This window comes from Capra hircus, chromosome 7 (genome assembly GCF_001704415.2).
Source record: "Capra hircus breed San Clemente chromosome 7, ASM170441v1, whole genome shotgun sequence".
Taxonomy (NCBI): Eukaryota; Metazoa; Chordata; class Mammalia; order Artiodactyla; family Bovidae; genus Capra; species Capra hircus.
Genome location: NC_030814.1, coordinates 7,700,157 through 7,726,793, shown reverse-complemented (window position 1 = coordinate 7,726,793; position 26,637 = coordinate 7,700,157). Strand labels below are relative to the sequence as shown.

General features: G+C 37.7%; 1 pseudogene; it reads right to left on the bottom strand.

The window, feature by feature from the left end:
• On the bottom strand, nucleotides 1,355-26,224 carry LOC102179384 (annotated as a pseudogene).

The following is a 26,637-nucleotide window of genomic DNA, read 5'->3' as shown; positions in this document are numbered from 1 at the left end:
AGAGCCCCAATAAATTATGTACTTTAGGTTTGAGTATGAGTAGGACCTGGGAGCCAGGACACTCAGAAATGCTCCCGGCGCCAGGCCTCTCAATACCATCCAAAGGGGTCCGAAGGCTTGGGTTCTGCCCATGATTTGGCCTGGAACTGAAAGGTAGAATTGTAGCTGATATCACCTGGAGACTAATGGTGAGCAAGGGTTTGGTTTAGGTAACATCTCCGCTCTAAGCCAAGGTTTTAGGCGAAGCCACAAGTTCGGAGTAAGAGTCTTTGAAGCTTGGGAGGTGCAAGGAGTTCAGTTCAGTTCAGCTGCTCAGTCGTGTCCAACTCTTTGAGACTCCATGAACTGCAGCACACCAGGCCTCCCTGTCCGTCACCAACTCCCGGAGTTTACTCAAACTCATGTCCATTAGTCAGTGATGCCATCCAACCATCTCATCCTCTGTCGTCCCCTTCTCCTTCTGCCCTCAATCTTTCCCAGCATCAGGGTCTTTTCCAATGAGGCAGTTCTTCGCATCAGGTGGCCAAAGTATTGGAGTTTCAGCTTCAGCATCAGTCCTTCCAGTGAATATTCAGGACTGATCTCCTTCAGAATGGACTGGTTGGATCTCCTTGCAGTCCAAGGGACTCTCCAGAATCTTCTCCAGCACCACAGTTCAGAAGCATCAGTCCTTCAGCGCTCAGCCTCCTTCACAGTCAGCTCTCACATTGCAAGTAGAGGACAAGGCAAACTAGATAGGCAGGCGGGGCGGCCTGCGTTTTTGAGGTCTCCTCGGGCTGGAGTTCGCTCTTGCTATAGAGTCTGAGAAGCTAAAGGTCCAGGTGATGGGGGAGCTGTAAAAGGTGAGATGAGGAGGGGTGCTTGGGGGCACACAGGGTTCTGGAACTTTCTCTGCCTGCCTGGCTGCTTCTCACTATCACCCTCCTCCTTACAGGGCTAAAGGTTCTAGCCATCCATTGGTCAAGACAGCCAATAGATCTGACCTCTAAGCGTCATATTTTTGTTTTCCTTAATTTCTTCTGGGAACCTTCACTTGGGAGTAGAGACAGGGAGAGGTCCCAAACATAAACGCTGTGTGTGCTTGAGTCTAGACTGGGTTTGCCCTGTGCAGTGAGTGCCAGGGATGAGAGGAGGACTGCTCCCTTATTATGGGGAGGAAAGCCCATGTCCCACAACCCCAGGGCTGCAGGAGGCATGGAAGATACCCATAAGAAGGTCTCTGCTGACAAGCACCTGTCAAGCCTGGAGGCGACTTCGTTTGCCCTTAGCTGGTCACCAGCAGTGTTTCATAGGGATAAATCTGGAGGTCTAGGCTTCCATTCTCATGCCTCATAAGCTAAAGTCAGAATTATTGTCAGCTCAGAGTGGTCCTGCCATAAGTAGGGAGAGAACGGTTAGACCTTCCATGGTACAGGGAAGTATGGAAAGGGTGTCTGGTCCAGTATGAACTGGTACCCTCTGGAAAGGTAATGATTTCTCCATCTCTTCTTTTTTTAAGACCCTCTTTCCCAAGTTGGACATCGCCTTACTAAGTTTCTCTCTCTGACACTTCTTTGAGAGCCTTCATTTTTTTTTCTGGGGTCATTATCTTGCTCTTCTTCCTTCTCTTCTTCTGCCTCCCTGTGAGATGTTGTCTGCTTCCTCCATTCTGTCTCCACAGTGAAGAGTCAAGGGAGGCAGACCAGAAGGCAGGTTTGATCTTGGCCATTTGATTGGTTCCGGAGCCTGGGATGCAGGGAACTTGGATGACTTGGTGATGAGTTCCTCAATGAAGGGCTTGCTGAGGGCTGCCTCCCATGGACTCTCTCTGTGTGTAGATGAGTGACCTCTTGTAAATGTTGGAATGTGGGTGCATGGTCTTGGGGTGATAGAAATGGTACAGGCTGGTTCTTGGAGCGAAAATCTGAAGATGGTTAACAGTATTATATAGTAAATCTAGTCCCAAATATATGGACACATGAATTTATAAATAAATTTCATCACTGACTCAATGGACGTGAATCTGAGTGAACTGTGGGAGTTGGTGATGGACAGGGAGGCCTGGCGTGCCGCGATTCATGGGGTCGCAAAGAGTCGGACACGACTGAGCGACTGAACTGAACATAATATATGACATTACTATAATTTTGTGAGTTGGAAAGCATACATTAAAATGAAAGTTTTAAAGTATGGTTATATAAACATGGATAGAAATAGATGTATAAACAGTTTCCCCCCACTATTCAGCTAATAGTCTTGCGTAGTCCTTAGTGCTTATGCTCCATTGGGTCAGGTCTGTGACTCATCATCAGAATTTGACTGGTCAATCAATTATATTTTTAAAATCTTTTGCCTTGATCTCTGAGATTATGTTGTATTACCTCCTCTCCATAATATCCACTTATTTGGATACTTTTATTTTTTGCTGTGTCTTAGTGGTAGCAAAGCAAAACAGCAAGTCATGAAATCAAGAGAACAGCTGAAAGACCAATACAAGCAGACTTAGGTCAAATTAGTGATATTCAAGAGAGCTGAACATAGATGTGTTTTCTAGGAAACCTATAGCTAAAGCCAAAAGCAAAGCATGGATAGATGAATTGGCAAAGAGATACTTTGCAGACTGCCAACTCAGTATTGTATTACTTCCCAGTTGTCCTTAAGGACAAACAGGGCTCCTTCAGGTTTTGCTTGTGAAGACAAGGGGAAATCATCTGTTTTAAGTAGTGTGTGGCTTATAGAAGCATCTTATTAAAATGACATTCTCCCTGTGGGGATGTGCATTAAGAAACAGTTCACCCAGTCTAAAATCAATTACTTCTGCCTGTGGCAAAGAAAGTCTGAGTTAAACATAATTCTCAGAGGTAGTTAGCATTCCATTGACGGTTACTGCTTCCATCCAAGAGAGGACTTACCCAATTTAATCAATTCTCTGAATGTGAAATCTCAGATAGTAAACAACTTAGATTACAGACAGTGCAATTATTAAGTGTAACAGTTAAGGCGCTGCGTTTTAACTCGGTAATTCAGAGTAATCAGTGGTTAGCTGGAGAGTTCTGATTGTTTAATACTTACTTGAACTTTTATGGATGTGAGAGTTGGACTGTGAAGAAAGCTGAGTGCTGAAGAATTGATGCTTTTGGTGTTGGAGAAGACTCTTGAGAGTCCCTTGGACTGCAAGGTGATCCAACCAGCCCATTCTCAAGGAGCTCAGTCCTGGGTGTTCATTGGAAGGACTGATGCTAAAGCTGAAACTCCAATACTTTGGCCACCTGATACGAAGAGCTGACTCACTGGAAAAGACTCTGATGCTGGGAGGGATTGGAGGCAGGAGGAGAAGGGGACGACAGAGGGTGAGATGGTTGGATGGCATCACCGACTCGATGGACATGGGTTTGAGTAAACTCCGGGAGTTGGTGATGGACAGGCAGGCCTGACGTGCTGCGATTCATGGGGTCGCAGAGTCGGACACGACTGAGCGACTGAACTGAACTGAGATTTTATTCAAAAGTAAACACAGAACAAGTTTGAATATTAACTTATTTCCATGATTCTAGACCCTCCCCCTCTCGTATGTTCTCCACGCTGCAGTCAGTTTTCTTTCTCAGGGAAAAACAAAGGTCTCTGTCCTGCTTCACTATTCATCTGTTCATCTGTGTTCTCTTGGTAGAATTCAAACAACCTTACATGGCTTAATGGGCCCCTGACCCTTCTTTACTTCTCTAGTCTCATCTTTCATCTCTGTACCTCTCAATAGCTTTTCCCTTTCTTCCATGTTATTTCTATATTGTGGTCATTCTGGATTTCTTTAGTTCTGGAAACATAATGTAATTTCACTGCATTCATGATCAGTCGCTAAGTCTTGTCTGACTCTTTGCGATGCCATGGACTTTTCTTCCAGGGAGCAAGTGTCTTTTAATTTCATGGCTGCTGTCACCGTCTGGAGTGATTTTGGAGCCCCTCAAAATATACTCTCTCACTGTTTCCATTGTTTCCCCATCCATTTGCCATGAAGATATGGGACCAGATGCCATCATCATGATCGTAGTTTTCTAAATGTTAACTCAAGTTTTTCACTCTCCTCTTTCACTTTCATCAAGAGGATCTTTATTTCTTCTTTGCTTTCTAAAATAAGGGTGATGCCATCTGCATATCTGAGGTTATTGATATTTCTCCCAGAAATCTTGATTCCAGCTTGTGCTTCATCCAGTCCAGCATTTCTCATGATAAAATAAACAGGGTGACACCATACAGCCTTGATGTACTCCTTTCCTGATTTGGAACCAGTCTGTTGTTCCATGTTCACTTCTAACTGTTGTTTCTTGACCTGCATACAGATTTCTCAGGAGGCAGGTCAGGTCGTCTGGTAATCCTATCTCTTTAAGAATTTTCCACAGTTTGTTGTGATCCACACAGTCAAAGGCTTTGGCATAGCCAATGGGTATATGCAGGTATTTATTAGGTCCCAGTGTTTACCCAGATAGCATGAATTTTAAACTATAGTTGTGGTCCAATAAAAGGTTTTGCCAATGTTTATAATAAAAAAAGTTATGGATATTAGTAAGACGTTTAGAAATTTTTTTAAAAAGTGATTTTTGGAATTATCAGTTTTTAGTGGTCACTCCAGTACTCTTGCCTGGAAAATCCCATGGATGGAGGAGCCTGGTAGGCTGCAGTCCATGGGGTCATGAAGAGTTGGACAAGACTGAGCGACTTCACTTTCACTTTTCACTTTCATGCATTGGAGAAGGCAATGACAACCCACTCCAGTATTCTTGCCTTGAGAATCCCAGAGACGGGGGAGCCTGGTTGGCTGCCATCTATGGGGTCGCACAGAGTCAGACACGACTAAAGTGACTTAGCAGCAGCAGCAGCAGGGGTAAAATGGGAGAGGGCTTCAGGTTTCTCTTACATTAGTCTTAATCCCTGACATGATTGCCTGAAGTATTCAGGGAAGCATATGAGGAAAATGCTTTTTATTTGCATTGATAATTTGAATCCTTAAACTCAATATTAAGAAACTAAGATGATGGCCTCTGGTCCCATCACTTCATGGCAAATAGAAGGGGGAACAATGGAAACAGTGACAGAGTTCCTCTTCTTGAGCTCTAAAGTCACAGTGGGTAGTGACTTGCAGCCGTGGAATTAGAAGACAGTTGCTTCTTGGCAGGAAAGCTATGACAAACCTAGACAATGTGTTAAAAAGCAAAGACATCACTTTGCTGACAAAGGTCCATATATTCAAGGCTATGATCTTTCTAGTAGTCATGTGTGGATGTGAGAGCTGGACAGTAAAGAAGGCAGAGCACCGAACAATTGATGCTTTCTAACTGTGGTGCTAGAGAAGACTCTTGAGAGTCCCTTGGACTGCAAGGAGATCCAACCAGTGACTCTTAGAGGAGATCAGTCCTGAATGCTTTTTGGAAGGGCTGATGGTGAAGCTGAAGCTCCAATACTTTGGCTGCGTGATGCGGAGAGCTGACTCATTTGAAAAGACCCTGATGCTGGGAAAGACTGAAGGCAGAAGGAGAAAAGGGTGGCAGAGGATGAGACGGTTGGATGGCGAAGAGTCAGATACAACTTGGCAACTGAATGACAACAACATTTTTGTTTTTCAGTTTGTTTTTCACTGAAGTAGAGTTTATTTACAGTGTTGTGAAAACTCCTTCTATACAGAAAGGGAATCAGATATATATATGTGTGTGTGTATTTTTTTTTTTTTCTTATTTTCCGTTATGGTTTATCCTCGGATATTGAATGTAGTTCCCTGTGCTATACAGTAGGACTTCTTGTCCATCCATTCTGTATGTAATGGTTTGTAAATATTGTATCCATCCTATATATAATAGTTTGTACCCCAAATGACCAGGAAACCGCAAGTCTGTTTTCAATGTCTGTGAGTCTGTTTCTGCTTCATAGATAGGTTCATTTGTGTCATATTTTAGATTCCCCATATGAGTGATGTAATATGGTATTTATTCCTCTTTCTGGTTTACTGCACTTAGTATGATAATCTCGAGTTCCATCTATTTTGCAAGTGACTTTATTTTGTTCTTTTTTATGGTTGAGTAGTATTCCACTCTGTACATGTACAACATCATCTTTATTCATTTATTTGTTAATAAACATTTAGGTTGTTTCTATGTCTTGGCCATAATGAATACTACTGCCATGAACATAGGGGATCGTGTATCTTTCTGAACTTCAGTTTTGTCCAGATATATGCTCAGGGGTGGGATTCCTATATAATATAGTAATTGTTTTTAGTTTTCTGGGGAATCTGCATACTGTTTTCCATAGTGGCTGTAGCAACATACATTCCCACCAACAGTGTAAGACAGTTCCATTTTCTCCACACTCTCACCAGCATTTGTTACTTGTAGACTTTTATATTCTGGCCATTCTGACTGGTGTAAAGTGGTACCTCACTGGAGTTTTGATTTGCATTTCTCTAATAATTAGTGGTTCCGAATAGGAAAAGGAGTACATCAAGGCTGTATATTGTCACTCTGCTTATTTAACTTATATGCAAAGTATATCATGAAATGCTGGGCTGGAAGAAGCACAAGCTGGAATCAAGATTGCCAGGAGAAATATCAATAACCTCAGATATGCAGATGACAACACCCTTATGGCAGAAAGTGAAGAGGAGCTAAAAAGCCTCTTGATGAAAGTAAAAGAGGAGAGTGAAAAAGTTGGCTTAAAGCTCAACATTCAGAAAACGAAGATCATGGCATCTGGTCCCATCACTTCATGGGAAATAGATGGGGAAACAGTGGAAACAGTGTCAGACTTTATTTTTTTGGGCTCCAAAATCACTGCAGATGGTGATTGCATCCATGAAATTAAAAGATGCTTACTCCTTGGAAGGAATGACCAACCTAGATAGATAGCATATTGAAAAGCAGAGACATTACTTTGCCAACAAAGGTCCGTCTAGTCAAGGTTATGGTTTTTCCTGTGGTCATGTATGGATGTGAGAGTTGGACTGTGAAGAAAGCTGAGCGCTGAAGAATTGATGCTTTTGAGCTTTGGTGTTGGAGAAGACTCTTGAGAGTCCCTCAGACTGCAAGGAGATCTAATCAGTCCATCCTAAAGGAGATCAGTTCTAGGTGTTCATTGGAAGGACTGATGGTAAAGCTGAAACTCCAATACTTTGGCCACCTGATGTGAAGAGCTGACTCATTGGAAAAGACTCTAATTCTGGGAAGGATTGGGGTCAGAAGGAGAAGGTGGCGACAGAGGATGAGATGGCTGGATGGCATGACCGACTTGATGGATGTGAGTTTGAGTGAACTCTGGGAGTTGGTGATGGACAGGGAGGCCTGTGTGCTGCGGTTCGTGGGGTCGCAAAGAGTCAGGCACGACTGAGCAACTGAACTGAACTGAACTGAATAACTGGTGATATTGAGCATCTTTTTATGTGCCTATTGGCCATGTGCATATTTGGAGAAGATGTTTATTTAGATCTTCTGCCAAGATTTTTATTGGGTTCTCTCTCTGTTGTTGAGTTGTGTGAGCTGTTTGTACATTTTGAAAATTAAGCCCTTGTTGGTCACAGCAATTGCAAGTATTTTTTTCCCATCTTATAGGTTTTCCTTTCATTTTGTCTAGGATTTCCTTTGCTATACAAAAGCTTATAATCTTGATTAGGCCTCATTTTCTGATTTTTGTGTTTGTTTCTATTTCCTTGGGAGACCGACCTAAGAAACCATTGGTATGATTTATGTCAGAGAATGTTTTGACCACGTTCTCATCTAGGAGTTTTATGGTGTCTCATCTTCAATTCTTTAAGTCATTTTGAGTTTATTTTAATGCATATTTTAACTTTATTGATTTACTTGCAGCTGTCCAATTTTCCCAGCATTATGTGTTGAAAAGACAGTCTTTTTCCCATTTTATGTTCTTGCCTCCTTTGTTGAAGATTAATTGACCATAGTTATATTGGAGAAGGAAATGGCAACCCACTCTAATATTCTTGCTTGGAGAATCTCATGGCCAGAGGGTCCTGGCAAGTTACAGTCCATAGGGTCACAAACAGTTGGACATGACTGAAGCAACTTAGCACATACTGGTTTATGGGGCTTCCCTGTTGACTCAGCAGTGAAGAATCCACCTGAAATGAGGAGCTGCAGAGGTGCTGGTTCCATCCCTGGGTCAGGAAGATGCCCTGGAGGAGGAGATGGAAACCCACTCCAGTATTCTTGCCTGGAGAGTCCCATAGAGAGAGGGGCCTGGTGGGCTACAGTCCATAGGGTTGTAAAGAGTTGGAAATGGTGGAGGCAACTTAGCAGGGAGGCAGACAGGCACTGATTTATTTCTGGGCTCTCTCTTCTGTTCCACTGATCCATATGTCTGTTTTTGCGCCAGTACCACACTGCTTTGATTACTTTAGTTTTGTAGTATTTTCTGAATTCTGGAAGGGTTATGTGTCCTGCTCTGTTCCTTTTCCTCAGAATTGCTTTGGCAGTTGAGTCTTTTATGATTCCATATAGATTTTAGTATTATTTGTTCTAGTTCTATGGAAAATGTCATAGGTAATTTGATAGGAATCACATTAAATTTGTATATTGCTTTGGGTACTATGGCCATATTAGCAATATTAATTCTTCTAATCAAAGAGTATGAGTTATCTTTCCATTTCCTTAAATTATCTTTAATTTCCTTTATGAAAGGATTATAGTTCTCAGCATATGTCTTTCACCTCCTTTGTCAGATTTATTACTAAGCATTTTATTTGTTGTAATTTTAAAAGTTATTATTTTTTACTTTCCTTTTATGATATTTCATTATAGTGTAAAGAAATTAATACTCCAATTTCTGTGTATTAATCTTGTATACTGCTACCTTGCTAAATTTATTTATGACTTCTACTAGCTTTTGTGTGAAGTCTTTAGAGCTTTCTGTATATAGTTATCATGTCATGTGCATATAATGGCAATTTTACCTCTTCCCTTCTTATTTGGATACATTTTATTTCTTTTTCTTGTCTGGTTGCTGTGGCTAGGACTTACAATACTGTGTTGAAGAGAAGTGATGAGAGTTGGCATCCTTGTTTTTACTCCAGATTTCAGTGGGAAGGCTTTCAGTTTTTCATCAAAGAAATTGTATTTGTTGTGGTTTTGTCATAAACAGCTGTTATTATGTTGAAATATATTACCTCTCTATCCACATTGGTTAAGAGCTTTTTGTCATGAACCAATGTTGATTTTTGTCAGGTGCTTTTTCTGCCTCTGTTGAGGATGATCATATGGCTTTGTCTTTTCCTTTGTTGTGATATATCACAATGATTGATTTGTGTACATTGAGCCATCCCTGTGAACTTGGGATGAATGTTTCATGGTGTATGATCCTTTTTGTGTATGGTTGGATTCAGTTTGCTAATATTTTGTTGAGAATTTTTGCATCTATATTCATCAAAGATATTGGCCTGAAATTTTCTTTTTTGATGGGAGTCTTTGGTTTTGGTATCAGGGTGATGGTGGCTTTATAGAATGTCTTTAGGAGTGTTCCTCCCTCTTCAGTCTTTTGGAAGAGTTTGAAAAGGATCAGTAAAAATTTCCCTTTGTTTGGTAGAATTTTCCTGTGAAGCCATCTGGGTCCTGGACTTCTATTTGTATGGCGTTTGTTTTTTTTAAAATTATATATTCTATTTAGTTTCTAGTGATCAGTCTGTTCACATTATTGACTTCTTCTTGATTCAGTTTTGATGGGCCAGGAATCCTATGGACAGAGGAGCCTGGTGGGCAACAGTCCATGGTGTAGCAAAAGAGCTGGACACAACTTAGCGACTAAATCACAAATGTTTCTGGAAAGTTGTCCATTTCTCAAGATTGTCTAATTTGCTGGCATATAATTGTCTGTAGTATTCTCTTATGGTTTTCTGTATATCTGTGGTAAGATTTGACGTTTCTCCTCTTCATTTCATTTTATTTGGGAAACCATTTTTTCTTTATTGGTGAGAGGTTTATCAATTTTTCTTACCATTTCAAATAAGTGTTTCTTGGCTTTAATGATCTTTTCTCTATTGTTGTTGAATCTCTGTTTCCTCCCTGATCTTTATTATTTCCTTCCTTCTGCTAACTTTAACTGCTGTTTGTCCTTCTGTTTCTAGTTCTTCTAGGTGATCTGGATTGCTATGAACTTCCCTGTAATAACTTCTTTGGTTGTATCCCACAGATATTATATGATTGTGGGAAAATATTTTAATGAATTATTTAAACATTTTTTCCACCATATATCTTAGAGAGGGAATGCCTTTGTTTTCTATCTTTGTTAGTCTAAATATTACATTAGCTTCAAGTGTATAGCTTAATAATTTATCATTTGTATATAAATTAACACCATTATAAGTCTAGTTACCATCTGTTACCATAAAAAATACAAATTTATTTCTTTTGTGATAACTTTTAAGATTTACTTTCTTAGCAACCTTCATATTTGCAATACAGTGTTATTGACAGTAGTTGCCATACTGTGGATTGCATCCTCATAACTTGTTTGTTTCATGATGAGAAGTTTATACCTCTAGATCACCTTTACCCATTTCACCTACTCCTCAATCCTCCTCCCTCTGGTAACTACCATTCTATTCTCTGTATCTATGCATTTTGTTTCATTTGTTCACTATTCTCTTTCTCTCTCTCTCTCTCTCTTTTAGATTCCACGTATAAATGAAATCATAAGGAATGGTATTTGTTTTTTTCTGACTGACATTTTTTGCTTAGCATGATACCATCGATATCCACCCGTGTTGTCACATACGCTGAGCTTTCCTTCATTTTCATGGCTGACTAATATTCCACTGTGTATGTATGTACATCTTTATTATCCATTCATCCATGAAAGGCCACTTAGGTTGTTTCTATATCTTGGCTATTGTAGATAATATTATGAGAAACATAGAGATACGTATATCTTTGGGGCAGTATTTATTTTGTTTCCAACCTTTATTTGGGTATAACTGACAAAATTGTATACATTTAATGTGTACAACATGATGGTTTCATATACCTATATGTCATAGAATGACTAGATTGCATTATAAAAGTGCTTGATGTCATTATATTCCCATGTCTCCCAAAAGCACATATACTATAAATGGGGAAAATAAATATACTTAAATTTTAATTTTAAATATACTTAAGTTTAATTTAAATAAACTTAAATTTTAATGCAAATTCAAGAATATGATTTCAAATTTCATTGTAAACAGTCAACCATTTCTTTTATTCTTTTCATTTCCCATGAGATTTACTGTTTTATTTCTGATTTTACAAGCAATACATGTTCATTGTAGTCAACCAGAAATACATAAAAGCATCAGTTAAGCTCACCTTGTTCGCTCAGTCATGTCTGACACTTTGCGACCCCATGGACTGCAGCACACCAGCTTCCCTGTCCTTGACCAACTCTGGAAGCTTGCTCAAACTCTTGTCCATTGAGTCGGTGATGCCGTCCAACCATCTCATCCTCTGTCATCCCCTCTCCTGCCTTCAACCTCTCCCAGCATCAGGGTCTTTTCAAATGAGTCACCTCTTCGCATCAGGTGACCAAAGTACTGGGGTTTCAGCTTCAGCATCAGTCCTACCAATGAATATGCAGGATTGCTTTCCTTTAGGATGGACTGGTTGGACCTCCTTGCAGTCCAAGGGACTCTCAAGAGTCTTCTCCAACACCACAGTTCAAAAGCATCAGTTCTTTGGTACTCAGCTTTCTCTATAGTCCAACTCTCACATCCATTCATGACTACTGGAAAAACCATAGCTTTGACTCGATAGACCTTTGTTGGCAAAATAATGTCTCTGATTTTTAATATGCTGTCTAGGTTGGTCATGACTTTTCTTTCAAGGAGCAAGTGCCTTTTAATCTTATGGCTACAGTCACCATCTGCAGTGATTTTGGGTCACTGGCAGTGATTTGGATCACTGGCATTTCTCATGATGTACTCTGCATATAAGTTAAACAAGTAGGGTGACAATATACAGCCTCGGAAACGTGTACGTCAAGGCTGTATATTGTCACCCTGTTTGTTTAACTTACATGCAGAGTATGTCATGTGGAATGCTGGGCTGGTTGAAGCATAAGCTGGAATCAAGATTGCCGGGAGAAATATCAATAACGTATAACCATAGGTAAAAATAAACAATCACCCTTAATCCCCACCCCCAGAGATAATGATCATTAGCATTTTGATAAATTTTCTTACTTCCTATATATTTCAAGTAATATATATATATTTATATATATTTTAATTGAAGTATAATTTATGTCCAACACCCTGTAAGTTACAAGTGTGAACATAGTGAGTCAATATTTCAATATATTACAAAATGATGGTTGTGAATGTACGTTTTATCCTTGTGACTTGCTTATTTTGTAACTGGAAATTTGTACCTCTTAATCTCTGCCTATTTCTCTCATACCCTCCACCCTCTCTTTTCTGGCAGCAACCTGTTTGCCTTTCTATTCTCAGTGTCTTTTAGACTATTTCTGTTTTGGTTATGTTTGTTCATTTTTTGAATTTTAGATTCTGAATATAAATGAAATCATATGGTATTTTTTTTCTTTGCCTGACTTGTTTCACGTATTTCACTTAGCATAATACATTCTATGTCAATCCATGTTACTGAAGATGTTGTATATATATAAAACACATCATCTTTATCCATTCATCTACTTATCAATGGACACATGAACACTTAGGTTGCTTCTGTATCTTGGCAATATAAATAATAGTGTCTTTTCAAATTACTGTTTGTTTTTTTTTTCAGTAAGTACCCAAGAGAGGATTTGCTAGATCACGTGATAGTCACTTTTAATTTTTTGAGGAACCTCTTAATTCCTCATATTTTGAGGAGCTTCCATACAAGCTGAAACAGTTTACATTACCACCAGTAAGGCATGTGGTTTCCCTTTACTCTGTATCCCCAGCAACACATATTATTTCCTGTTCTCTTGATAATAGCCATCTGAACTATTATTAAGTGTGAGGTAATATCACATTGTGGTTTTGATCTGCGTTTTCCTGATAGTGAGTAATATTGAGCATCTTTTCATGTGCCTGTTAGCCATCTGTAAATCTTCTTTTGAAGATGTCTACTAAGATCCTTTGTCCATTTTTAAAATTTAGTTGTTTGGTTTTTTTTGATTGTTGAGTTGAGTTCTTCATATATATTAAATATTAATGTGTTATAGATATCTGGTTTATAAATATCTTTTCCCATTTAATAGGTTGCCTTTTAATTTTTTTCATAACTTCCTTTACTGTGCAGAAATATTTTAGTTTGATATAGTCTCTTTTGTTTATTTTTGCATTGGTTGGATTGACTTCAGAGTCAGATCTAAAACTATCTTGCCAGGAGAGATGTCAAGGAGCTTACCTTGTTGCTGTCTTCATGTCCTTTGCATTTTAATGAGCTACATTCTCTTTAAGTACCCTTTGTTTCAGACAATATGAGCCCCTAACCTATCTCTGATAGTTATTTTATTATATCTATTTTCATATTCCTTAAAATATTCTCTTTTCCCCCAAAAGCTTTGTCTTTTGTATTTGTGGAAATTCCTCCATTGTTCTGAGTGTGTCCCAATATTACTTTCAGTTTTTGAGAGCATAATTTTTAATTAAAAAAATTTATCACTCCAATTATTTTATATACCTTATGGCAATTAACTATATATTTGTGTTTTTCTAAAGATGTAATTTCCACTCATAGAATATGTTTTTTGATAATATGGACTAATGTCTATTTATCAGTTTACTCTGTATAATTAAAAGCAAGACATCTTAAATAGAACTGGAACTAGGTTCTTTTAAAACTACTGTTTTATTCATTCTAAGTCAGTGTTTTGTTTCATTTTACAGTAATTAATATATGTCAATTATCTTATTGGATCACACATGCAGGTGCCATATTAAGTGTAATTTTGAAGCTAGCCTGAGTAAGAGATTTGAAACCTATGCCCAAAGAAGTTTTAGTGATATTGTCTAACTTACAAATATCTGAAATCTTTTCAGCTGATCCATTTGAGAATATAAGACCAGAAAGTTTAGATAAGCATCTTAGGAATTATGGCTGTGTTTTCTCAAATGTGGCAGGTGTGCAGCACTTTATTTTGGCTTTCATACCGAATCTTAATCCATGCAGGAAGTATGCCACTTTATCCGTCTCAGTCATTAGTTCTAGTGACGCCGCTAAGTTGTGAGATCCAAAGGCAATCACGGATAGCAGGCATCTGTTTAATACTTAACAGCTCTTGTCATGGTGGTCATTTAAAAATAAGGTAGTTCTAACTGCATCCTTATTCCCTGGGCAAGGCATTGTCTGGTTGGCAGATTTCCCCACCAAGACGCTTGTCCAACATGGCCTCTGTGTCCATCATATCCTTTCATCCCTCCATTAAGAAGCATTCATTCAGATGGGAGTTCTCTGTTGCCTCCGCTGGACCTTGAAAGCTCTCTGAACTTACCAGTACTGAGACGCTCCTGCACTGGCTCTTTTGATTTCTTTTTTCCAAGAATGGCCAAGTAAATGTGTGTTAGACTTGGGTTTACGAGAGAGTCAAAACAAAAACAGCTTGCTCCATAGCTAAAAACAGAGAAGTCTCACAAGGAGCTGTCCCAACTCTCTGAGCTGGGGTTTAAACAGGACTGATTTATTTTAAAAGCTTTTTTGCTCAGATTTCATTACAGAGCTGAAGGGGCTGCCCCAGTGTCCTCAGGTTGAATAGGAGAGTAAAGTACAGCCCAGGGAAGGGATTGAGCACAGCCTTCCTGAAGAGATCAGGCCTTTTTATTATCAACAGCAACAACAATAACAGCAACCACCACCACAGAAAGACAAAGTATTGTCTGTTGTTTACTTATACCCACAATGCCTGCCTCATCAGGTCACATATTTGCCTAGAGAATACCACTGAAATCCTTTCAGGCCAGGTTTTGATGTTATTCTTGTTATTATGCTGTAATGTCAGGGATGCGATCTTGGATATTTTAAATATGTAGTTGTAATTTGCTCTTTTTTCCTTTGTTTTCAAAGGTCAAGCATTTTAGCAGTTTAGGAAAGTGTTTCAGGGTTTCTTCTTCTTTTTTTTTTTTTTTTAAGGTGAAGACAATGTGTGCCTGCAGCATTCATCATTTAAGAAAATGGTGTTTTTCTCTTTCAGACCCCAATTTCCACTCATTATCAGAGAGCTGAATTCTAAATCAACGATTGTGGAGAAGCGATGTGCAAGTTGAATAAAACATTTCCAGAAGAGCCTGAATAATGGTCCTGAATAAAGGGAACTGAAATGTGCTTGAATTGTAATTGGAGAAAAATCAAGTGTGTGTACTCAGGAGCACATCTACTAAGAAGAGGTTAGTTATTCTTCTTCTTAGTGCTATTTAACGTTTACGGGCCTCAATGGTATTTTTAGTTCTGAATTCAACACAAGTAGTCTGATAAGTGATCTCCCATCCAAATTATCCATGTGGAGATTCACCTGTAATCTTTCTCTGTGCAGAGAGAGACAACACTGATAAACAACCCCAGAAGAGGGGGACTGTTAATGCAGCAATATAATTTAACTCAGAGCAAAAGAGAGGGACTAGTTCAGACAAATATGGCATTGGACAGCGTCACTTGGTACTTTCCTCTCTGACCTAGTTTCTCCATGGCTGGACATTCAGAACTTGATGAACACATTTGCTGGACTCATGAAAAGTTGCTGAGACACTGAGGAAGACATCAAGGGTAGGTTGAGGAGGACTGAAGATTAGGGTCCACATCTGATCGCAAGGATTTTATGCTCTGCAGATAAATAATGAAATGTCTTTTCCTCTTTGTCTCATACTGATCATACCGAAAAACAGTGATGCTCTTTCTGAGAAACTATCTCTGATACTTGACTCTGAAAAACTAATAGAAACATTTCTGAAGTAATGACTATTATCGTCCTGAGGAAATTAAAAATAAGAGAGCATATTCCTATAATTAAATGTTAGATGGAATTGAGAAAGTTAGATAGATATATGAATCATGATGGAATGTATAAGAATGAATACATGCTTCTATGTGTAAATTTCTTTGCCAGTTACTTACTATGTACAAAGGAAAAACTGGTTCCAGTACCTAACATGAAGCTAAATATCAAACAATTATTATAATAGAGGAGACAGTTTGAATTTTAAGCTAAGAAGTATAGACTTTAAGCATTGGTGAGCTGCTGAAAATTCTTGAGTAGGTGAGTGACATGCCCAGAATTGCGTTTTATGAAGATTAACCCGATGGCATTTTCAGGATTGATTAGCATGAAGTCTGTATTGTGACAGAACAGATTGTGATAATGCAAGTCTGAAATATGGCGCTGGTGAAGAGAACAGAAAGGAATAAATTGATTTAAAAGATCCGTGACGGTGGAACTTTAGGACTTGATTATTAAATATGGGACCTGAAGTAGGGAGATGTCAGAGATGACTCCAGACACTTTGAGCCTGAGAGGAGAAATCGAGAATGTCTTGACTGTCAATGGTTTATTATTATATCCTGGATGCTGTGAATCATGTAATTGATTGCATTTTAAAAATCCTGGGTCCAAATCTGTTCCACATCTACTCAGTGGCCTGCGTCATCTTGGCATCTGTTTTCTGCACAGCGATCCCTGGCCAACCACAGATTTTCCATTACTGAAAATTAGAGTGTGTGGGAAAACTAAAGTTGACTGGACCAAGAAATTCAGAAAAAAAATTGCATTTAATATATTAAAAAAATTAAAGCTCAGTGAATAAAAATTATAGTAAAAATCCACTTTCTAGATCAGTCTGAGTTAGAAATTTATATGAATTTATTCATCCCATTGAAACCAAGGCACTAGTTAAACACACACACACACACACATATACACACACACGCACACACGCGCGAATAAGAGCAAGCTTTTCTCTGGCTTCACTTTTAGTTCTTCAGAAAATATTGCTGAAGGAGTGTAATCTGCTGAGGCAGATTTTCCCAGAAGTTTTATATTATGCAAAGTGATTTCTTTTTAGAGTTTTCAAACCAACCCTTACTGACTTGAGATTTAATATATCTTATACTTAAATTCTCTTTTGCATTTTTAGTAAGTCTCAGGCAAATGCTTGCAATAACTGCTTGGCATGTTCACAAATTATGAAGATCCTAAAGGACATGTATTTATACTTTCTTATCTGCATATTGAGAACATGAGGTTTAAATAGATGCCTTCTACCTGCGGTATCCCCTAGACTCATTTAAGTGGTCTGGAAAAGTGGGAAAGTAATCATTCCAGTAGACTATTTTACTTACAGAGATTTAACTCTTCTAGGGAGAAATATATGCATGCAGTTTGAAAACTTTATGCAGACATATATAACCTTCCTATAGAAAAATAAAAACATGATTGCCAGGACCACAAATAAGACATTACTATCCTGTCTTTATTTATTCATGATTTCAAATGTTTTCTCCCTTTATTTTCTTGTTTTGAATTTCTCATCTTTATTGAAAACTTTATTTTCTTTTATAGTGTGTGGTTTTGTAATTCTCATAGATCACTTAGCTGACATTCTCAAACTATAGAGGTGTCCCAGAGGAACATCAAGCCAGAGGATAAATGTCAGCATCTTCATGGAAAGTGTGAAACTGTTTTGGGTTTTTTTTTTCTTTTTTTTTTTGAGGAGTTTTCAAAGCTTTAGCATTAAAATAAACATTTACTTCTGTTGTTGTTTTTGAGTAAAGACAATTCACAGGAATTTAAGTGATAAAGCCAAAATTTTGTCAGGTTAAATGCAAACAGCTTTTCACTCTGCACGATTCTCAGAGGACTTGCTCACAAAGTGATGTGCAGCTTTGGTGTAAAGACAGGTCTAGTTTAAGTTCTGAATCCATTATTAACTAGCTGGAACACTTTGGTAGTTTACTTAATTTTTCTAAACCTTAGCTTCACTATAAAAATTGAGAGAATAATACTAATTTCGTAGGGTTGCTAGAAAGGTGAATATTATTATATTGTTGTGGATATTATACTAAGGACCTGTCACAGGATTAGTGGTTTATATGTGGTCACCTGTATTAATTCATGGCTGCTATTAGCATCATATGGTAGTCTTCAGAGAAGATACATATGTGATACTGTGCATTTTAAAATACCTCCCTAGGACATCTCATAGTTGGACAGTTGGCTTTTCTCTTTACTGCTGTATCAACCGTGTACCCTTTCCTTCATTACCACATACATTTCTATATTCTTGTGATTTAATAGACTTTTTGCCTTTGTGACTCCAAGGAAATCATCAGTTCAGTTAAGTTCAGTCATGTCCAACTCTTTGCGACCCCATGAATTGCAGCACACCAGGCCTCCCTGTCCATCACCATCTCCCGGAGTTCACTCAAACTCACGTCCATCGAGTCGGTGATGCCATCCAGCCATCTCATCTTCTCTCGTCCCCTTCTCCTCCTGCCCCCAATCCCTCCAAGCATCAGAGTCTTTTCCAATGAGTCAATTCTTCACATGAGGTGGCCAAAGTACTGGACTTTCAGCTTTAGCATCATTCCTTCCAAAGAAATCCCAGGGCTGATCTCCTTCAGAATGGACTGGTTGGATCTCCTTGCAGTCCAAGGGACTCTCAAGAGTCTTCTCCAACACCACAGTTCAAAGGCATCAATTCTTCGGCGCTCAGCCTTCTTCACGGTCCAACTCTCACATCCATACATGACCACAGGAAAAACCATAGCCTTGACTAGATGGACCTTTGTTGGCAAAGTAATGTCTCTGCTTTTGAATATGCTATCTAGGTTGATCATAACTTTCCTTCCAAGGAGTAAGCATCATTTAACTTCATGGCTGCAGTCACCATCTGCGGTGATTTTGCAGACCAGAAAAATAAAGTCTGTCAGTGTTTCCACTGTTTCCCATCTATTTGCCATGAAGAGATGGGACCAGATGCCATGATCTTTGTTTTCTGAATGTTGAGCTTTAAGCCAACTTTTTCGCTCTCCTCTTTCAATTTCATCAAGGGGCTTTTTAGTTCCTCTTCGCTTTCTGCCATAAGGGTGGTGTCATCTGCATATCTGAGGTTATTGATATTTCTCCCAGCAATCTTGATTCCAGCTTGTGTTTCTTCCAGCCCAGCGTTTCTCATGATGTACTCTGCATATAAGTTAAATAAGCAGGGTGACAGTATACAGCCTTGACGTACTCCTTTTCCTATTTGAAACCAGTCTGTTGTTCCATGTCTAGTTCTAACTGTTGCTTCCTGACCTGCATACAGGTTTCTCAAGAGGCAGGTCAGGTGGTCTGGTATTCCCATCTCTTTCAGAATTTTCCACAGTTTATTGTGACCCACACAGTCAATGGCTTTGCTTACTTACTTTGGCTTAAATAACACTAGAATTGATTTTAAATTGTACATTGTCAAGAAAGTTAGTCAGTTTTATATAGGATTCTTATTCCAGCTTAGAAGTTTTGAGTATCCAGAGAGTACGTGTTGGGTAGATCTGCTTGCATATTTATTCTTTATTTGTACATTCAGCAAATATTTAATAGGTTTGTATCATCTCTTTCAGTTAACTATAAAATACTTATTATAATATTCATTTCAAAAAAATCACTAGTTTGATTTTTGTTGATAGCAAGGAAAAGAGAAATTACCACCATTTTTAGGTTAAACTATCTTAGATTCTTGGGGATTTTTTTTTTGTCATAAAAGAATATAAACCACATTTTGCAAGATGTGGGTCCTGCACCTTCTAAAGAAAAGTTTCCTGAGATACTTTCCAAATTGTAAGTTCTCTATGAGTGCAGTCTAGTAGCTCACACTTTTAACAAGATTTTAGGTGATTTCTATCTGTACTTCAAAAGATTGAGTGCTACTCGAGAAGAAAGTGGTGGTTGACCCAGAGTTTGCAGAGCATTTCAGTTGTGAATGAATGTTAAGCACGCCTTACATTATTCATAAATGTGGGCCCGTACTTTGAGGAGCAGTGGATTGCTTCTTTTTTTGTTGTCCTCAACTCCCCTCTGCTTCTCCTTTCTCCTTCTTGCTTCATCCCCCTCCTGAAGCAAATACATATAGGTTTCCAACTTTTTAAACAAAGACTACTTTGAAAAATCTGATTCCTCCACTATTATATCTTTAAATAGTCTCGGAAACCACCCAAGTGCAATGTTTTGATTCCATTTTCAAAAACGCTTAAGAAGCGAACTTAACTCACTCATAGGTTCTAATAATGGAACCTGAAAAATTGCCTTGTTTCACAGAATGCTACCACTTGAATACCTGACTATGCTGTGAGATATTTTCATTGATTCATTTGATTCATTTAATGTTGAGCTGATCAGAAATTGTCAGAGCAGTTGTTAGTTTTAGGATAATTTTTCTGCTACCTCTAACTGTACCCTGGTGAGAAAAAAAAAAAAAGGGAGGGGGGGAGAATGGAAAAGTTAAACACATCTTGTCCTAATGCAGAGATGAATAGCACTGAAAGAGTCCCAGTGTGGTGCTTCTGGCATTGGTCAACAAAGCTGAAAAGCAACGTGGGACAAACAAGGAAAAATGGCAGTGGGGGTGAGGAGGGGGATGAGCCCATAAATTCAAAATTAAGTTCCTCCTTCAATTTCCGTGAAGCAAACTCCCTGTGGTGAACATCTGGCAGGCCATTAACTTTTGTTGCTTTATTTTATTAAAAAATCTTAAGGTGAGAGAAACTGCTCCATTTGGAGACTGGAGTTAGCACCGAGGCTGAAGTCAGGGCCATCGTGCTGTCGTTTGCTGAGAACCCCCGAGCCAGCAGACCATATTGCCCTCCCAGCCTTCACCAAGTTTTCCACCAAAGCTTGCAGTTCTTTGTCATTTTAAAAGATCATTACTCCTGAGAGTTATTTTTTAAATATATAAATCAGCTGTTCAGTGGCCTGTGTCTGCTGGGCGGAAAGTGACTGCAAGATTCTTTATGCTTTATAGCTTCTTGCTTGCATGTTTTTTACTGTATTATTTTCTACAGGAGCTTGAACATCAAAACTATTTACCCAGAGCTTTTTCAGTGATCCATCAAAGGGATGTGAACTGTTGATTGCACCATTTTCTTTATTTGCACAGCTGCTGTAACCTTCAATCTAAATCATTTTCTTACCTCGTCTTCCCTTTCTCTTTTCTTTCTCTTTTTTTCTCTTTCGTGAGCTGTCACTTTCTAAAGTAAACATTTCATATTCCACCACCAAAACTATTTGTGTACATTAGCTTCTAAGCCAGGAAGTTACTTATTATTTATCAAGTTATTTTCTGTTAAAAATTCTGGTTATATGTTAGAGAAAGGAGTGCAAATGGCTTATTTTTTGTTGAATTTAATGTAATTTTTGAACTTGCATTTTTATGTTTCTTTGATTGTGTGCATACATCCATACATTATATTTAATCAGTCTATAATATATCTATCTTAATTATTCAACATATGATTTTTTCAAACCAAAACAATTTTTAGCTAAAGTATTTATTCAGTTTTATGAATGATTCTAATAGATTTTTCCAAAGTAATACATATGTATATTTTCTGTTTATTACAATTAATTTGTCTCTGAACATTCACACAATAATTGAAACAAACTGCTAACAAATTCTGAATGTTTTGCTGAAAAAATTTTAAATGTTCTTTTAGTCTTACAGACTATTTTTGATTATAAGCTTATAATAAAACAATTCCAGTGGCTTTTTTCATTTTACAAACATTTTTTTATGATAATATTATTTTTGAGATGTAAAAGATTAAATACAAGTAGCTGAATCTTGAATTTTCTTTCTAAATTCTAGTATAGCTGCTTAGTGAGTTATGTTAAAAAATTATTAGTCATTACATAGTTTTGTCTAATAGCCTCAGTTTAACTGAATATCTTCATCTGCATCAATCAAAGTATAAAATGCTGTATTTTTCCAAAGTAAATTTTATCATTTTTTGCCTTTGACAGTAGCTCTGAAAGTTGAGTTAGAGTGGATATGATTATGGAGATGAGAAGTCAAGCAGGAAAGATGTGATTTTGAGTAAGGAAAACAGGTTCAGATTTCAAGGACTTAAGTTTGTATGAAGAATAAATGCAAAGTCCTATGATTCTAAATGTGAGTTCTTTCCTATACAGAGGGATTCATTGTATTTTTTTTTTTGAAAATTTTTAATTTCACTGAGTCATTTTAAAACACAAATACATAGTGGGGTATACAAAGTGAAACAATTTTATGTGTAAAATTGGCTCCTGTAAGTCCTTGAGAGAAGTATAGAACCCACAAATAATTTCATATTTGCATGTTTTTAATTACATGAGCAGTACAGAAACACTTTATAAATTATTTCAAAACCCAGAACTATATGGAATTAAGACTGGGATAGCCTACTTTTAGTCTCACCAGCGAATCCCATTTCTTTCTGCCTATGTAACAGTGCAATTCCCTTATCTATTTACTACTCTTGGTTTTTTTCTGTCCTTAAAGTGGTTCTTGGAGCACTATTCATATGATTTATTTTGTTCTATTTAGTTACTTTTTGAGTTTCCATAGTGTAGGAGCAATATGATCCAACTTTATTTATAGTTCCCTCATTGTTGAGCAATGTGTTCATGTTTTTGTGTGAAGTTGTGCTCATTTGTTTCCTCTTTCATATGCGTGGGTACACACGTGAGTATTTCTCACAGATATTTCTATAAACAGGATTAATGGTTCTCCGTCATGCTCACTTCTGAGGTTGACTCATCCTGCCACAGTACTTCTGCTATCAACAGCTTGTAAGTGATCTTTTGTCTCCACCAGTGCCGAGTCAGATAAGTCAATTATTATTTTCTACGAATGATAACATTATTATTTTAATCTTCATTTTCTTGATTATTAATAGTGTTGATCAGGATTTCAGATATTTGATGTTTCCCTGGGAATTATCTATCCATATGCTTTGACTATTTTTCTATAAAGTTTCTTTCTCATTGGTATGTAGAAGTACTTTGTATAATCTAGTTGAAATCGAAACATAAAGAAGACGAAAGGGTGAGGGAAATTCCCAGTCCCACGTTCTGTCATCTGCAAAATGGGGATAATAGGACACATTCTTCATAGTAAGGGCTGATGTTAGATGTTAGTTAGTTGTTAGATGTTGTTAGTTGTTAGATGTTGTTAGTTGTTAGATGTTTTTATTAACTTTCTGTGACTATGAATCTAAATCTACAGTGTGCTTTATAAAGAAGTCTATTAAGACTCTTTTTGAAGCACAACGGTAGAAAATAGGGTAGACAAATTCCCAAGATGTTAATTATATGTATTTCTGTTACCTAACTTGCAGATTCCTAAAGGAAGTCTTTAAGAGGACCTGCTGGTATTTGTCAAATATTAAGTGGAAACCATTGTCTGATTCATTTAATCAATACTGACAAAAGGAGTTTGCTCAGGTCCCCTCTCCAAATATGTATCTATCGGATTCATCTGTCTTAACTTCTTATGTTAAATAATTTAGTCAAACACTTGGTGATCTCTAATTAATATAGTATTTATAGATATAAATACTATTACTCTCAGGAAGTTCATATGGTAAAGAATCTGCCTGCAATGCAGGAGACCCAAGTTTGATCCCTGGGTTGGGAAGATTCCTTGGGGGAGGGCATGGCAACCCACTCCAGTATTCTTGCCTGGAAAATCCCATGGACTGAGGAGCCTGGTGGGCTATGGTCCATGGGGTCTCAAAGAATCATACACAACCAAAAGACTAACAAACACATAAATAATATTGGAGAAGGGAATAGCAGCCCACTCCAGTGTTCCTGCCTGGGAAATCCCATGGACAGAGGAGCCTGATGGGCTATGTCCATGGGGTTGCAAAAGAGTCAGACATGACTGAGTGGCTAAAGCAACGAGAATCGATAATAAACTTACAAGATTTATGATAATTCATTTCATACCTAATTTCATGAAATTCCACCACCATTAAAGTTGCTTTATTTGATTGAATTTTTAGTTCCACTCTTCATGTGAGTATGTAGGTCTGTTTGCATGCTTAATCAAGCAGAGAAAGAGTATTTAGCAAAATGGCGGACACATGAATCCAGATCTAATCAGAAGGCATATCTTGATTCTGAAGAATAAGAACTTAATTCTGTTATCCAGGCAGAGATTTTGACAGGTGATTTTTCTTTCATGAAAGACTATGTCAACTTTCTTATAACTGTAATTCCCTAAAATTCTTAATAACCTCCTAAGACTCTTGCATAGTTTTATTACCTTTGCTCTTTTAATCTTCCCTGACATTGCTTATCCTGTTGCTTTTTTTTAATTCTAAAATTTATTTTTTACTGCCTTAATCTGCTAATTGGGGTTTTCCCTTCTGTGTGCTCTCAACATGCTTCTTTACACTCACCCTCTGCCTTTTCATCTTTCAATTTATATCATCTCTCTTATTCTCTTTTCAGCTGCACTAAGCTTGTTTTATCGTGTGTTCATAGAAGAAAAAATGCCCTCATGACAAGAAATGTCATCACTAGTCTTATTTTCCATTTCTAGTATATATTTTTTTAAATTTTTTTTCTCATTTCTTAACCTACGTACTGACACAGTGCCAGGCTTATTTCAAGATTTTTAACTCAGTCAACACCAACTGGCATGTGTTAAGCCAGGAGAAAAAAAGAAATCAAACAAAGTGAGAACTACCAGAGATCAGCTGCACTTTCTGGATGAAGAACTTTGGTAATTGAATTGTTACATAGCCACTAGGTGAAGGGGAAGGAATACAAAATGCCCAAGATAAAACTGAGGAAAATTATTGAGTCTGTTAAATTAGATTTGAATAATTTGCTTCTGTGATAGAACCTATTCCTGGAGGAAGGCCTCATATGACTGAACTTGAGAATGAAATTACCATCAGACATAAAGCTCATTTGACAGTGCACAGCACTGCTGGATAAGTAGCCCTTTAAGTAATATAACCGAGGACCTGCTCATGACTGACCATCAGCATCAGAACACAAATATCTTACATATGTGTTAGGTTTAGAGTAGCTTTTTTCTTTATATGTATTATTAATAATGAACATATTGAAAGAGTTAAAGTTTTTTCTGTTTCTCGCATTTTACTGAATACATTGAGCCTAGCTTGGAATTTTAAAATCTATTGAAAATATATTTTTCAGTGTTTCCATTACAGGCCCTTTGCACAATTTGGTGTAAATGTTTGTTTAGATAACCCTACACATGTGAGGGTGTACCAGAAGGTAAAGAAAATACAGAGTATCAAATAGGATAATTCTGCTGCACAAAGAACTGTTGGTTTATAATGATGAAAATGACATTAAATATTCGATACAATGAGAAATACTGATTTAAGCTGTATGACAACAGCAAATTGCAATTATCTTTTCCAAAGGCAGAAGTCATCCTGGCAAAATTCTAGTGTTCCTGAAGAATTATGTATACCTTAGAAGCTTTCAAAATAACCTTCTCCTCTTTTTGACATTTGCAGAATACCCTCTACTCATTCAACTGCTTGAAAACAGTTTTTGAGGGCCAGGTTGCTTGTTTTAGTTATAAGGATGTGTTTACTGCTCTTCCATAAGAACAACAGTTAAAAAGAAAGTTTGGATTTTTCATTTTTTAAATAAAAAATATGGTAGCCTAAAAAATGAACAAAGCACTGAGTTGGGATGAAATTCAAATATAGTCTTACATAATAAGGACAGGTTTTTATGAGTAGATCACAATATTAATCTTTTTTATCAATCTGATGTAGACACATATCTCATAAAAATGTTGCCATTTCCATTTCCACATATTTCAGTGTAATTTTACTACTTTCACTTTAAAAACCAGTCAGTTGCCTGGTGAGTTTTGCTTGTTAGAGCTTGTGAAAAAGGAGAATTTATGCTAAGCCCATTCCAGTTTCCCTTCATTTTTTGAGGATTAGTAATTCTCTGGTAGATAAATGATACCAATGAAAAGAGCGCTTTGCACTTAGAAAGTTGTTTTTACAGTGTTAGGCTTGCGTTGAAGGCCTGATATGTCTGCTTGCAGTGTTTTACACTTTATCAGTATCATCAAGAAATGCTCAAGGCTGAAATGCAAGTGATGGGTCAAGCCCTTAATTCGGGTGCAGTTTTGGAGACGTAGGTGAAAACCTCTGCTTGCTCAGGCCCCGCTCAAGCTCTGCTGTCCCTGTATTTCCCCAAACGTTCGAGTCTGGTCAGAATGCCATTCTGCATGGGCGCTGCACAGGGTCACGGTGCCAACGCTCATCGTTCGTATTTTATGATGAAGTTGAAAGAGCAGTAGAGCTAAAGAAAAGTGACACAGAACGTTTATTATATGCCGGGTACTGAGAAAAACAGGACATCTTCTTACACATTCCGTCACAGAGGCAGAGAGTCAGAACACTTTTGAAGTCCTTGCTGTTGTTGGCATGAAGCAAAAGGTGGTGTTTTTATATATATATTCGTTTTTTGTTTTTTTTTTTCATTTTCTCCAAACTGGAGTTTCTTATCTTTTCAGCTGACACTAATACTATCTTTCAGATGATTGAGGATGTCTTCCTTTAAGGAGCTCAGATTATAATATAGTATTTATGTAAGACCTTGTAGTTGGCAAAAATTTTTCTCATTCATCAACCACTTTGTGTGGCCTTTATTGTTTGTATTTAAGGACTAAAAGTG